The sequence below is a fragment of the Gobio gobio genome (assembly GCF_949357685.1).
Source record: "Gobio gobio genome assembly, chromosome: 8".
Lineage (NCBI taxonomy): Eukaryota > Metazoa > Chordata > Actinopteri > Cypriniformes > Gobionidae > Gobio > Gobio gobio.
The window spans coordinates 48,116,099-48,131,995 of NC_137114.1; the positions used below are offsets into that span (position 1 = coordinate 48,116,099).

Sequence of the window (15,897 nt, forward strand, 5' to 3'; positions counted from 1 at the left end):
ACATCTCGTGGATGGCCGGGAGTGTGTGTGTCGCTTACCTGGGCAACACATGGCATCAGGATGCACTATGGGAAGAAGGCAATTGGGTGTGTAAGTTGCTATATTACCATTATGGGGCAATGCAGTATAAAATTTTATATCGGGCTAAAGGAGAAACATTATAAATGAAACTTACTTTACACTTTAACAGTTGCTATATTGACATCCTAACAATAAGAAAATACGGTTAATTAATGTATAGATGTCAGTACATGTCAAGCTTTTCTTGCTATTTTGATGCTCACCATCAGGCATAACATTATGTCCTAATATTGTGTTGGTCCCCCTTTTGACCCGTCGAGGCATGGACTCCACTAGACCCCTGAAGTTGTGCTGTGGTATCTGGCACAAGATGTTGGCTGCAGATCCTTTAAGTCATGTTAGTTGCGAGGTGGGGCCTCCATGGATCGGACTTTGGGAATTTGGAGGCCAAGTCAACACCTCAAACTCGTTGTGCTCCTCAAACCATTCAGCATTATCCTGCTGAAAGTGCCACAGCCACCAGGGAATACCGTTTCCTTGAAATGGTGTACATGGTCTCAACAATGCTTAGCTAGGTGGTACGTGGCAAAGTAACATCCACATGGATTGCAGGACCCAAGGTTTCCCAGCATAACATTGCCCAAAGCATCACTGCCTCCACCAGCTTGCCTTCCTCCCATAGTGCATCCTGGTGCCATGTGTTCCCTAGGTAAGAGACACACACACACCCGGCCATCCACGTGATCTAAAAGAAAACATGATTCATCAGACCAGGCCACCTTCTTCCATTGCTCTGTGGTCCAGTTCTTTTGCTCTCGTGCTACTGTTGGCACTTTCGGCTATGGACAGGGGTCAGCATGGGCACCCTGAGTGGTCTGCGGTTATGCAGCCCCATACGCAACAAACTGTGATGCACTGTGTATTCTGACACCTTTCTATCAGAACCAGCATTAACTTCTTGAGCAATCTGAGCTACAGTAGCTTGTCTGTTTGATCGGACCACACAGACCAGCCTTCGCTCCTCACGTGCACCAATGAGCCTTGGCCGTCATGACCCTGTCGCTGATCCACCACTGTTCCTTCCTTGGAGCACTTTTGATAGACACTGACCATTGCAGACCGGGAACACCCCACAAGAGCTGCAGTTTTGCAGATGCTCTGACCCAGTCGTCTAGCCATCACAATTTGGCCCATGTCAAACTCACTCAAATCCTTACGCTTGCCCATTTTCCCTGCTTGTAACACACCAACTTTGAGGACAAAATGTTCACTTGCAGCCTAATATATCCCACCTACTCACAGGTGCCGTGATGAAAAGATAATCAGTGTTATTCACTTTACCTGTCAGTGGTCATAATTTTGTGTATGCTTTTCATACACAAGAAGCATGTTCAAACCCGGCCATGCTAGTGGTGGCCATAGTAACGAACAACGATACCCTAACATGCTGATTTGTATGGACTAACTTTTATTAGAGGAAATCTCTTTAAAATAGGCTATTAGGTTTGAACTTATTGGTGCTGCGTTGCCTGACTCAGTTGATTTGAATAAATATGTCTATAATGGCTACGCTGCGTAAGTGAATGCTGAAGTTTAATACAATGATCATAATGCAAGGCAAGCATCTATTTTTAGGGGCGTTTAGTATGGGATTTGACTATTTGTAGAATTAAAGAGCACCTATTATGGCATTCAAAATGTTCCAAATATTGTTTTAGAAGTCCCCAACAACAGTTTTGCATGCATGCAATGACAAAAAAGACTTTAGTTTTCTTATATGCATTTATTTTTACCTGTTTTGACAGCGATTCTCCAATGATTCCTTTAGTGATTCACTTTTCAAAACCCCGCCTTTACCTGACGCTAATCTGTGGTGATTGGTCCGATGACCCAGTCAGTTGTGATTGGTATAGTCTGTGCAGATATTTTCGGACACGGAACGCCCATCAAAGTCTTATAGTGACAGTGATTTGTGAATATGTGTCAGGAGTAGGGATGGGTCGCGATTTTCGAATATTCGATTAGTTATTTAATTATAGAATATCGAATAGTATGTGCGATTATCGTCCAAAAAAAATCCCCATGTTGTCGGTGCTGATGTGGTGCTGACGCGTTCATGTAACCAGAGGCGCTGCCAATAACGCTCCTAAAAGCTGCCAGTCAGCTCTCAGGGTGTTTTATACTGGACACGTTTGCTGCGGTCCGAGTCTGATTGTTCCCTCCGCCTCCGCAGTGTTGGTCTGGTTTCACACTCAACTTGAACCCTGGTGCGTTTGCGTTCATCTTACATCATCACAAACGTGCACGGGCGTGATAGAAAACAGAACGCGGGTCAATATATTGGGCTTTTTTCAATTAATTTGGTGCTATTATGTGCAGCTGAGTAAACGACACTTGGGTTTACCGTATGTGTGTCGCTTGAAGGCGGCTTTGCTGCTTGCAAACAGACTCTTTTGAGGAGACAGTGAATTGCCATTCATTTGCTGCCCTGATTGCACTCTATGCGCGAATACACTGCAGGCTCGCTCTCGCGATCGTATCTCAGCTAAATCATCAACACTATCATCTCTTACGTGTATGTTATTGAACTAATGACATTGTAATCGGCTAAAACGCATGCGCTGGTTACTTTCTTCCACAACAAGTGCGCACCCGAGTGTTTTTTGCACATTCACGTGAATCACGGCTCAGCTCCGAGAGCAACCGAACTCCGGTTGTGTGTTCTCGGGTTCGGTACCTCAGTGCACACCAAGCTCTGTAGGTAAGCTTTCACATTAGCAATTTTTCATGCTAACCGTGCCCCATTCCGAACTAAAATGCCAAAGTAAAAACGCCCTGAGACAACAGAAGAATAACACATCGTCTCACGCGCACGCTGTAGACTTGTGGCATTTATCAGGTAACTTGGGGCGATGTCACATTACAGTCATATGTTTCAGCATGTTACAATAATATGGCTTGAGTTGATATAGCCTATTCCCTAATGAATTAAACAGTTTGTTATCATACAGATTGAGAGTGTGAATGGTCTCTCTCCCTCCCTCTCTCTCTCTCTCTCTCTCTCTGTTTATGTGTGTAACCTATACATGCGTACATGCGTGCATGCGGGGGAGGAGTTGCGATTTTCGAATAAAAATCGAATAATTCCCAGCGATCTTCGAATATCATTTTTGCTTGAAATGCCCATCCCTAGTCAGGAGTTATGAATATGAAAACCGCGTCAGTACCGTTTGATTGTAATATGAGCCTCAGCTGATCTCATTCATAAAAAAACTCCTCTATTCTCCTCACGAAGACTCACAACAAATCAACATCCCTCAGGGCTTTTAGTTCAAAAGTGTGCAGATGAGGAGACATATTGATAGATTCTCATATGTCTGTGTCAAATTTCTAAACAGAGGAGTATTTTTTATTCAATACTTCCTCAAAATGCCTAATAATGAGCGATTGAGTCTCTTATGTGTTGTTTTCAATTCATACTGGCAGCCGGATGGCGCTCTGTGCAAATGTAGTCCATATATGGTACAGACAGACGAAGAAGATACCATGTGCCATAATAGAAGTCCATAATAAAAGCTTCCTGAGATCGCGAAACATGCAAATAGAGGCATTTGAAGACTAATAAACATACAATCACGACGATATATGGTTTGTCTTCAAGCCACTTAGTCTTCAAATGCTCATCCTTGGGCAGATGAAAAAAGACGCCAAAAAAAGTTTGGCGTCTCGGAGCGCAATAAGTGGGCGTATCGTATTCAAATAACTTGACAAGTTGACGTCATCTAGTCAGAGAAAAAGCTTAGGTCTTCTAACGATTCTTAAAAATGACTCAGAGTCGACTCTTACTTTTGAAAGAAAATAACTATATATACGGTGCACTGTCATATTTCAAACTTTGCAGGATGTTTTTGTTCACTTAGATCTATGTTACACTACATGAAAGGTAAATTTCAAAATTCCATGATAGGTGCTCTTTAAGTGTTCTTTCAAATGGTTTGCATATACAGACTGTCTCCACCGGAGGACGTGCTTAGACTAGTCGGTTACTAAATTTTAGTTTAAACGGTTATGAAATTTGTTGCTGTGCACATCCCTACTTTATACTCACACAGACAGGTGTCTTGTTTTCTGCCAAGTGTTTTTAACTTTAACATTTAACCACACTGAACTGATTCTAACTTCTTAATATTTTTTTTTTAGACCACAAGAAACTGACTGAACAACGACACAATCTAAATGATGAAAAACATCTCTGTGACTTCAAATCTCAAGGAACAAACGCCAAAATGCTGCACACCTGCTCTAGAGAAAACCTTAACACACACATGAGATTTCACACTGGAGAGAAACCGTATACATGCTCTCAGTGTGGTAAAGATTTTATTTCATCATCGCATCTAAAACAGCACCTGGTAGTTCATTCAGATGAGAAGCCTCATGTGTGTTCACTCTGTGGAAAGAGTTTTTCACAACTGAACAGTTTTGAACATCACCAGAAAACACATGATGAAGTGAGAGATCATGTGTGTTGTGACTGTGGGATTAGCTTTACTAAAGCTTGTCATCTGAAACAGCACCAAAGAATTCATAATGGAGAAAAACCTTACAAGTGTTCATATTGTGACAAGAGTTTCACTCAGACTGGAAACCTGAAGAAGCATGAGCAAGTTCATACTGGAGAGAAGCCGTACCACTGTACTCAGTGTGGGAAGAGTTTCAGAGATGCATCAGGTTTAAAAAGTCATCTGCGCATTCACTCTGGAGAAAAGCCGTTTAACTGTGAACAGTGTGGGAAAAAATTTAATTCTTCATCAAATCTAAAAACACACATGATAGTTCATTCAGATGAGAGACCTCATGTGTGTTCTCTCTGTGGAAAGAGTTTTTCATGGCTGAAGAGTTTTAAACAGCACCAGAAAACACATAATGAAGTGAGAGATCATGTGTGTTGTGACTGTGGGAAGAGCTTTACTACATCTAGTCATCTGAAAGACCACCAAAGAATTCACACTGGAGAAAAACCTCACAAGTGCTCATACTGTGACAAGAGTTTCACTCAGTCTTCACACCTGAAATCACATCAGCGAGTTCATACTGGAGAGAAGCCGTACTACTGTACTCAGTGTGGGAAGAGTTTTACACGATTATCAAGTCTTCAAACTCATATTAAAAAATGTCGTAATTGAGCAACATTTATTTTCATGTTAAATAGTAAAAGCTGAGTTTCTTCCACTCATCAGTCAACAACTCTTACAGTGTAAATAAAGCCCTTGTTTATTTTTCTTCTGTTGCTAAGTAGTTCTTTCTAGAATTGGATACATTCATGTAGGTTTCATATTTACTAAGTGTACTAAATTGTCTTCTGATTGTACATGCAATTATGAGAAATAAAACAGAAACAATATCTTGTCTTGATTGATCTATTTATTTAATAGAGAATGAATTATAGTTGTAATCACATTAATGAGTTTTTATCATTCTATCTGTAATACTGTAATAAATATGTTTGAGATGTACAGTATTATTCTCAACCAAATGATCAGGTCTTATAATAGAAGCTGTCAAATATGAAAATGTATAATTCAAGAAAAAACGAACAGAAAAAACGTGAAACAAGTCAAGCTTTATTGAACACAGCAGTATAAAAATGCAGATGGATGAACTGGTTTGTATAGACAATGCAGCAGGAGGATAACAGACGAATTGACACACACACACACGTTTACAGTCACTGATATATATATGTAATAAACACGTCACTTTCCTTGCAGGATGAACACACGTGGCTTGGAAGAGGATATCGAACTGTAGATCGGAGACGAAGAGAATAGAGACTTCGGTGAGGTGACGGACAGTAGGGAAGGAGTCTTCAGGTGAGTAACAATCCAGGAGAATGTAAAGTGAGTCTAAAGCCCTGTTTGGACGGGATTAGATGGAGTAATGTAATTTTACTTCAGGACGTCTGTAATATTAATGGCCAATTTGCACGGGATAAGGTGAAGGTGAAGGAAATGACACTGATTATCTCTTCATCACAGCACCTGTTAGTGGGTGGGATATATTAGGCTGCAAATGAACATTTTATCCTCAAAGCTGATGTGTTAGAAACAGGAAAAACGGTCACAGGCGGCCAAGGCTCATCAAAGGCTGGCCCATGTGGTCCGGTTCTGACAGAAAGGTGTCAGAATACAAAGTGCATCACAGTTTGTTGCGTATGGGGCTGCATAGCCACAGACCAGTTAGGGTGCCCATGCCGACCCCTGTCCACCGCCGAAAGCGGGAACAGTGGAAACGTGAGCATCAGAACTGGACCACGGAGCAATGGAAGGTGTCCTGGTCTGATGAATCACGTTTTCTTTTACATCACGTGGATGGCCGGGTGTGTGTGCCGCTTACCTGGGCAACACATGGCACCAGGATGCACTATGGGAAGAAGGCAAGGGCAGTGTGATGCTTTGGGCAATGTTCTGCTGGGAAACCTTGGGTTCTGCCATCCGTGTGGATGTTACTTTGACACGTTGCACCTACCTAAACATTGTTGAAGACAATGTTGTATAACAGTTTGGTCCCTTCGAACGATTTATTTATTAAATTCTGATTAGATTATGTTGGTAATAGGTAGGGTGAATTCAGGGTGATTGGGACACTTTTACCAAGTCATCTCAATTCACCCTACTGTGTGAAGAAGTTTTGTGCCTCTGACAAGTGCTTTCAACCTTTTTTTTTATCTGAATGGTTAGCAGAAAACACTTGAGGTTTGCCACAGACTTGTTCCACTGCCTAAAACGCAACTGAATGCTGTTTCAAGGCACCTCCATACTTGGAAAAACCATGGAAAACTACTTTTAAACAGGAAATCACTAAATATTTACGTACATACAGTGGGGAGAACAAGTATTTGATACACTGCCGATTTTGCAGGTTTTCCTACTTACAAAGCATGTAGAGGTCTGTAATTTTTATCATAGGTACACTTCAACTGTGAGAGACGGAATCTAAAACAAAAATCCAGAAAATCACATTGTATGATTTTTAAATAATTAATTAGCATTTTATTGCATGACATAAGTATTTGATCGCCTACCAACCAGTAAGAATTCCGGCTCTCACAGACCTGTTAGTTTTTAAGAAGCCCTCCTGTTCTCCACTCATTACCAAGGCTGGGATGGGCTACAGGACAATAGGCAAGCAGCTTGGTTAGAAGGCAACAACTGTTGGCGCAATTATTAGAAAATGGAAGAAGTTCAAGATGACGGTCAATCTCCCTCGGTCTGGGGCACCATTCAAGATCTCACCTCGTGGGGCATCAATGATCATGAGGAAGGTGAGGGATCAGCCCAGAACTACACGGAAGGACCTGGTCAATGACCTGAAGAGAGCTGGGACCACAGTCTCAAAGAAAACCATTAGTAACTACACCGTTATGGATTAAAATCCTGCAGCGCATGCAAGGTCCCCCTGCTCAAGCCAGCGCATGTCCAGGCCCGTCTGAAGTTTCAATGGGAGAAGGTCATGTGGTCTGATGATACAAAAATTTAGCTTTTTGGTCTAAACTTCACGCGCCGTGTTTGGAGGAAGAAGAAGGATGAGTACAACCCCAAGAACACCATTCCAACCGTGAAGCATGGAGGTGGAAACATCATTCTTTGGGGATGCTTTTCTACAAAGGGGACAGGACGACTGCACCGTATTGAGGGGAGGATGGATGAGGCCATGTATCGCGAGATCTTGGCCAACAACCTCCTTCCCTCAGTAAGAGCATTGAAGATGGGTCGTGGCTGGGTCTTCCAGCATGACAACGACCCGAAACACACAGCCAGGGCAACTAAAGAGAGGCTCCTTAAGAAGCATCTCAAGGTCCTGGAGTGGCCTAGCCAGTCTCCAGACCTGAACCCAATAGAAAATCTTTGGAGGGAGCTGAAAATCCGTATTGCCCAGCGACAGCCCCGAAACCTGAAGGATCTGGAGAAGGTCTGTATGGAGGAGTGGGCCAAAATCCCTGCTGCAGTGAGAGCAAACCTGGTCCAGAACTACAGGAAACGTATGATCTCTGTAATTGCAAACAAAGGTTTCTGTACCAAATATTAAGTTCTGCTTTTCTGATGTATCAAATACTTATGTTGTGCAATAAAATGCAAATTAGTTAAATTACTTAAAAATCATACAATGTGATTTTCTGGATTTTTAGATTCCGTTTCTCACAGTTGAAGAGTACCTATGATAAAAATTACAGACTTCTACATGATTTGTAAGTGGGCAAACCTGCAAAATTGGCAGTGTATCAAATACTTGTTCTCCCCACTGTATTTACAGCGGGTCTATTCGCACAGGATTAATATTATCTGAGGTAATTTTTCTGGACCCTTTCCATAATTTTTCCGGACTGATGTTTCCATTGTGTTTCAGAAACTATCTCTGTCTCCACTGCACGACTGAAAACACGTCACATGACTGTTCATGCACAATAGTTGTGCACGTACAAACGTAAACAGTTGTCTCTTGCGCATTTAGGCAGCTGCAGTATTAGTCAATACAGCGTTTAACTGCACAACGGCTGCTAAAAAGCATAACATTTTATTACTAATATTAAAAAAAGGTTATTGCTCTCTGTTTGTTCGTGTTGGTTAATGCATTAACAAATTAGACCTTACTTTTAAATGTTGCTAAAAATTATATTGCCTAACAAAGAATTTAAATAAAATACCTAAATGATGCCAAAAAAAGTAATTGTACAGCATCACTTAGGCTGCATATAAGGAATCAAAATGCATGTGCCATGCATGAAATTGCCTCCGCCCGGATAATAAAGAAATAATTTTAATCAAACCATATTGTTGATGAAAATAATACGAGAACAATAAAAGTGCTAGTTATTAATAATAATGCTCTTTGAAAAAATATATGTATAATATTACATAAATACTAAAAACCTTTAATATTAGTCTAATGTTTCAAACAACGCCTAGCTGCGCGCCGAAGTTGAAGAGCATGAACAACCGAAAACTGAAGTGCTTAGAAGGTTAATTAACCAAACGTATCCTATATGAGAACAATCAGATATTTATTAAAAAAAATTATATAATATTACAACTTATATTTGCACAAAATCACGCCCGTGAACTAAGTTACGTAGTCAGAAGACCTAGTGGATGCCCTCTTCCCGTTTGAGAGCATGCGCTGAAACTGAAGATAATCAGCGGTACAATGCAGCGCTGGGGGTTATTAACTCAACGAAACACATCCTCAGTGTTGGGCACGCTACTTTAAAAAAGTAATTAGTTATAGTTACTAGTTACTTCTTACAAATAGTAACGGAGTTAGTAACTGAGTTACATCATTATAAAAGTAACTAATTGCCAGGGAAAGGGATTTTTTCAAATATGTCAAATAACTTGGATGCCCCCAATATTAAATATGTTAAATGAATGAATTGGACACTAAATAGAATAAATTATTATTATAAAACATTGTACATTAATGTGTACTATTGTAATGTTGCTGTGGGACAATGTGAGAGACACCTATCAAATTCAATACATTATTGTAAATATTATCAGTAGGCCTACTATAGTGCAAATATAGTGTAAATATTATCAGTACTCCTTTGGTAGTGGAGCTCACGTTATCACCTGGGTTTTTTGTGGCGGCATGTGATGATGTGAGGCGCTTCATTAGATTAGAATTACTTACCACCGACATGGAGAGACTCTTTCTTCCTGGGCATAAGTTGCACGTTACATAAACATTCTTACCTTTCACCTCAACGAGGGAAAAGTAGCGCTTATACTTCCAGTTTGCGAAAGCTACCTTTTAAGTCGTTGGACTTCCCATCGCTCTGACTCCTCCTGGTTGTTGGTGTGTGTGTGTCATAGGTGTGTGTGACTGTGCATATGCATGTTCGTGTGTGAACTCAACCTCAACCTTGTCTCCCAACCACCAATCATCATCAGTTATGTGTACCAAAACACGCATGGCATGCACGCACGCCCGCCCGCACACACACACACACACACACACACACACACACCAACCAGCCAGAGGAAAAAAACACGTTGCAGGTCCGACTGACAGAGAGCCTGTTCGGATGAAAACCGCTTCAGTGAGCTCAATTATAGTAACGCTGCGTTTTATTCTCAGTAACGCTAACGGCGTTGTAACGTGAGAAACAGTCATTTGTTTGATTACTCATTACTGAAAAAAATAATTCCGTTAGTAACGCCGTTTATCTATAATTCCCATCACTGCACATCCTATATGAGATTAATCAGATGTTTATACTACATAAACTTAATATTACGACTTGTATATGCTTAAAATGGCGCGAATGCACAAGTAAGCAACTTAGACGGCTGGTCTTCCCACAGCAAGATAAAACAACTAAACCCAGAGAATTCACATTTTATTACAAAAATGTTCTCATTACAGTGTTAAGAATATGACAGTCCCAGTGGTTATTAATGATGTGCATTTCTGTTTGAACTGTGCGCACTGAGGCTAAAGACTGGTACAATAAAGCACTTTACTGCGTTGTTAATTAACTCCACCGAATGCATCCTATATGAGATTATTCAGATATATTTTTGATGATTTGACAGATCCCAGATCTTTTAATCGTGATAAATTAACTATTCAAACGAATTTGTGGATTGGATTAAAATATCTGGATTAAATATCTAAGATTACTTGCTGTGGAATAATGTGAGAGACACCTATCAAATTCAATACATTATTGTAAATATCGTTCATTATTGTAAAGAACGTTCTTGTGTTCCCTGAAGAGGGCAGATGCATTGATACTCAAAACCACGATCAGTAAAGCAGTGATTGGCTGGTCAAGACAGCAAGGTAATGACATCATGCCTAATTAAAAAAAAAAACTTGACAAATTACACAACACCCCCCCCCCCCCCCCAAACAGCCAAACGACCAGACCAACATAAAATGTATAATTGATAAATGAAAAAAAAAATTTCAAGTTAATTTGAAGCAGATTTGTTACATTAATTATAGTTTCTTAAGGGTCAAGATCAAATTATCTGCATCTCTTGCGCTACATCAAGCCACTCTCATAATATCTGTCACCACTAAAATTCATGCATGGCTCAGAGTAACTGTACAACATGTGTGTAAGACTCCAATAAAAGGATAAAGTAATTATTCCATCACAAATAAATCTCTCAATCAAGTGGCTGTGTCTACAGGTGCTGGTCATATAATTAGAATATCATCAAAAAGTTGATTAATTTCACAAATTCCATTCAAAAAGTGAAACTTGTATATTATATTCATTCATTACACACAGACTGATATATTTCAAATTTTGATGATTATAACTGACAACTAAGGAAAATCCCAAATTCAGTATCTCAGAAAATTAGAATATTACTTAAGACCAATACAAAGAAAGGATTTTTTTGAAATCTTGGCCAACTGAAAAGTATGAACATGAAAATTATGAGCATGTACAGCACCTCAATACTTAGTTGAGGCTCCTTTTGCCTGAATTACTGCAGCAATGTGGCGTGGCATGGAGTTGATCAGACTGTGGCACTGCTCAGGTGTTATGAGAGTCACTGCAGAGGCAGATGTGGTGATCCTCAGCTCTCCATCAAGGTAGCTGTTCACAAAATTAATCCACCTCTTCTTGATATTATCATTTTTTATTTGTAAGCTGTTTTGTAAGTTGTAGGCTGTAGCAACTAAACGCTACTGACAGTAACGGGTTAATGAGCGGGCGAACTGATGCGAATGTGCTCTAGTTATTAGTGATGATTTGTTCATGAACGATTCGTTCATTTTGAACAACTCTTTAATATGACTCGAGAACGAGTTGTCTCAGAGAGCGATTCATTTTGTGTTGATGCGCAACATCCCATATATCGTCATCTCTCAAGTCTTCGGGTTCGAGTCGTTAGTTCAAGTCCCCATAGGCTGAATTAGAGTTTAGATTCTTTTAGCAACCATTTTAGCCCCGCCCAAAAAATCCTGAACACAGCAATGATGAAACACTGTTTAACGGTCTAACTCCACAATTCAGTATTACACAGTTCACAGTCTTTGTAACGTGTTTCAGCAATATATTTCTAACATTTATAATGTGTTTAGAAACAAATATCAGTATTGCCTTTACATGGACTGAAAGCTTTATTTCTTGTACATTTAGCCACTGTATCAAATAAATACCTGGGGTTGTGTTTTTTTTTTCTTCTATAAGAATTGAACAGCAGTTTTAAGGCCTTTCTAAATGCAATCATGCTCTCTTTCCATGAAATGCAAAAAAACTCCAGTTTAGTTTTCTTCCAGCTACTGTACATTTTTCTGGCTGCTGTTTTAAGGGCCCAGAGTGTGCTCGTTGTACGACTGATCTTCTTTAAGCGCAAATGAGCAACTGTGTCTAAAGTGCTGGAATAGAGAGAGTCAATAGTTTTCTGTTGCAACATTGAGTTCCTCTAGGCTATCTGGGATACTGAGGAGATGAAACTGATCAGGAAGATTATTTATAAAGCAATCTTTAGTGGTAGGAATGATAGTTCTACCATATTTGTAACAATGAGACAGCTTTGCAGCCTTGGCTATATGAAGTATACACACAATTAGATAATGATCTGAGATGTGATCGCTCTGCTGCAGAATTTCAACGGCATCAACATTGATTCCATGTGACAATTTTAGGTCTAAAGTATTATTATGACAATGAGTGGGTCCTGACACGTGTTGCCTAACTCCAATAGAACAACAAATATAACACTTTATTATAATGTTCAGTAGGGGTGCGATTGTGGGAGTAACAATCCGATTCCCAAAATGATTCTTAAAGGAACTGTATGTAAGAAATGTATTTCAATTAATCATAAAATGGCCCTGATATGTTACTAGACATTAAGAAATCATGTTAATTTCAAATACTTATATCACTGACAACAGTTGTCCGGCAAGGATATTGTCATTTTAAAAGTGAAGTTGCAGCCCTCAACTGATGTTGATGTTGACATGTTGTGTTTTGGCCTGAAGCGCCACCCTCCACCTGTCTACCAATCACGAAGTCAGTAGTGTTTCGGCATCCGGGTTGCCAGCTCTGCTCTAGTTACCGCAGCTACAAACTTTTTGGATAAAAAATGTCTAACTTTACCAAACCTAAAAGACCTCGTTATGAATCTGAAAAACGTTGTGACAATGTCTGAAATAAAACAAGGATTTGTATAGGAGATGCCTTTGAAAGAGGGAGACGGCTGAAAACGGAGAAAAATTTGAAGACAGATGCCAACGTTGCTAATTTTCTCCTGGACAGGTAAGGGTCATCTATGTTTGGCTAACTTGTATTTAATGTAAATGGACATTTCAAATATTCATGACAGTCGAACAAAGTTATGCATGTTCGTGCAAAGTAACGTTAGGTTAGCGCAGATGGAGGAGGTGGTGGTCATTGAATTGAAAAGGTAACGTTAAGGAATTGTTTGGGATTAAAAACGGCGAGTCCTCATTGCTAACATTAGTAATGCATTATCAGAGCCCGTTTCTCTGTCATTATGCTGAGACGCTGAGGAAAACAACATTAGCACGCCCATTATGGCAATGTGAAAACGTATTTGAGACAGTAGCCTAACGTTACCTGGGTAAAAATGATTCCTTATTCGTTGTTCGCATATATAGTGGACAACACATGCTACAAAGTTGACCTGTATGACACATAGTGACTTAGGCTTGTAACTTGCTTACGTTAATGACAGATACCGTTACAAGTTAGACTAACAGCTAACTTACTGTTCTAATAATGTACTGTCACATACGAGCATTCATATTTACGATTATATTTGGCTAATCGCCATTTGTAATTTTTTGCGATACATAATTACGTCACAAAACGTCTCTCAAAAAGCATAAACATAATTAAAAGAAAGAAAAAAATGTTGCAGTGTAGGACTCGTCACTTGCCATTGGAAGCTCCTTGTATACAGCCTACATTCCTGCTGGATCCTGCAGCCTATCTGGCAACCTCAAGTCGGGGGATACACCGCTCTACAGTCATTTGAAAGTGATTGCAGTACCAGTTTTGGCCACAATCCTACATACAGTTCCTTTAACATACATTTTTGTAACTAATTATTCTACTGTGCAAATACATGAACTTTACATTTTAACCAAAATTGGAGTTACTATGCTTTTTGTTTACAGTTAAAATATCTGTTTGACAATATTAACATATTAAAAATGATTATGAAGATTTCTTTCAGTACTTTTATTTTATTAACACATAATATATTCAGGATTAACAAGCTCTGAATGAAACATGGTAAGCCATACAATTGCAAAGAAAAATCATTATGAATAAACAGTTCTTAATTTACAACTAAGTGACAATTTTTCAGTTTCTTTAGAACATTTTAACAAATGACGTTAGCGATGTGAGGGCAAATTGTATCGTGGCTCAAGTACCTGTAACTTCGTGCAAAATCCTTGGTTATCCACAACGGAGTAAGGGCGCAAATTGGCAATAAAACCCGCCGATGACCGGGTAATTCGTTTTGCCTCTTCAGAATTCAGTGGAAGCTTTGCTACTTGCTCGAGGGTCCTTTGACTGTAACCGGGAGTGTTCGTGATTGGAACAGAATGCTGTTTCTCTAGCTCTTAGTGGAACCGCGTAATAGGTTTTTTTCATATTAGTCGTGTTGCCGAAATATTGGAGCAGGCTGTAGTTTGTCCATTTTATCTTAAATGAAGCCAATTCACCAGCATACAAACGTTCGTCTATCTACAGGTTTTTCTGTTTGGCCAGTGACCGCGTGAGCGCGCACAGTGATGAAGTGGAGGTTTGAATTGAACTCAGAATCGATTCTGAATTTTTGAGAATCGATTCTGAATCTTTAGATAACGAATCGCAATGCATCAACCTTTTCTCCCACCCCTAACGTTCAGTTATAAGTCACTTATAAGTTATTAGTTAATGAAGAACTAATCATTTACAAAACATGACTATATGTTCATAAATTATTAAAATTTGGTCTTTATATGCAGCCAGAACTAACTCTGATAGAAAATCAGCAATTATTTGATAAAGTTTGTATTGTGCCCTGGTGGCCTGTATAAAGTAGACAGCACAAATGTAACCCTGGACCGCAAAACCAGTCATAAGTCACACGGGTATATTTGTGGCAATATATTATTTATATATGTATTATTAGTAGTGATATGCCTTGCTGACTTCATTTGGAGATTTTTTTGCACCCTCAGATTCTAGATTTTCAAATAGTTGTATCTCGGCCAAATATTGTCCTATCCTAACAAACCATCAATGGAAAGCTTATTTATTCAGCTTTCAGATGAGGGTGGTGCTCTAATTATGATTGACAGACACATGACAAACGCATAGAATGGTATTTATTGCATCTGAATGTTGCTTTAACATGAAACAGGAAACTTGTGAAATTCATGTAAGGAATGCCCAGTGTCACTGAAAATCTCAGATATACCGAATATTTCATGGAGGGGTCTGAAATTGTAATCGTAGGTGCATGTTCACTGTGAGAGACATAATCTAAAAAAAAAAACCAGAAATCACAATGTATGATTTTTTAACTATTTATTTGTATGATACAGCTGCAAATAAGTATTTGAACACCTGTCTATCAGCTAGAATTCTGACCCTCAAAGACCTGTTAGTCTGCCTTTAAAATGTCCACCTCCACTCCATTTATTATCCTAAATTAGATGCACCTGTTTGAGGTCGTTAGCTGTATAAAGACACCTGTCCACCCCATACAATCAGTAAGAATCTAACTACTAACATGGCCAAGACCAAAGAGCTGTCCAAAGACACTAGAGACAAAATTGTACACCTCCACAAGGCTGGAAAGGGCTACGGGGAAATTGCCAAGCAGC

The 15,897-nt window shown here is 39.5% G+C and overlaps 1 protein-coding gene across 4 annotated transcripts in view; it reads left to right on the forward strand.

Annotated features, from left to right (window-relative positions):
* The window catches only part of LOC307130457 (uncharacterized protein), a 40,379-nt gene that overhangs the window by 8,623 nt on the left and 15,859 nt on the right, over positions 1-15,897 (forward strand). For all 4 annotated transcript variants that reach the window (XR_013817032.1, XR_013817033.1, XM_079823425.1 and 1 more), the window contains one exon: positions 5,793-5,894. The gene's annotated coding sequence lies outside the window, so the exon portion shown is untranslated. The remainder of the gene's footprint in view (positions 1-5,792; positions 5,895-15,897) is intronic.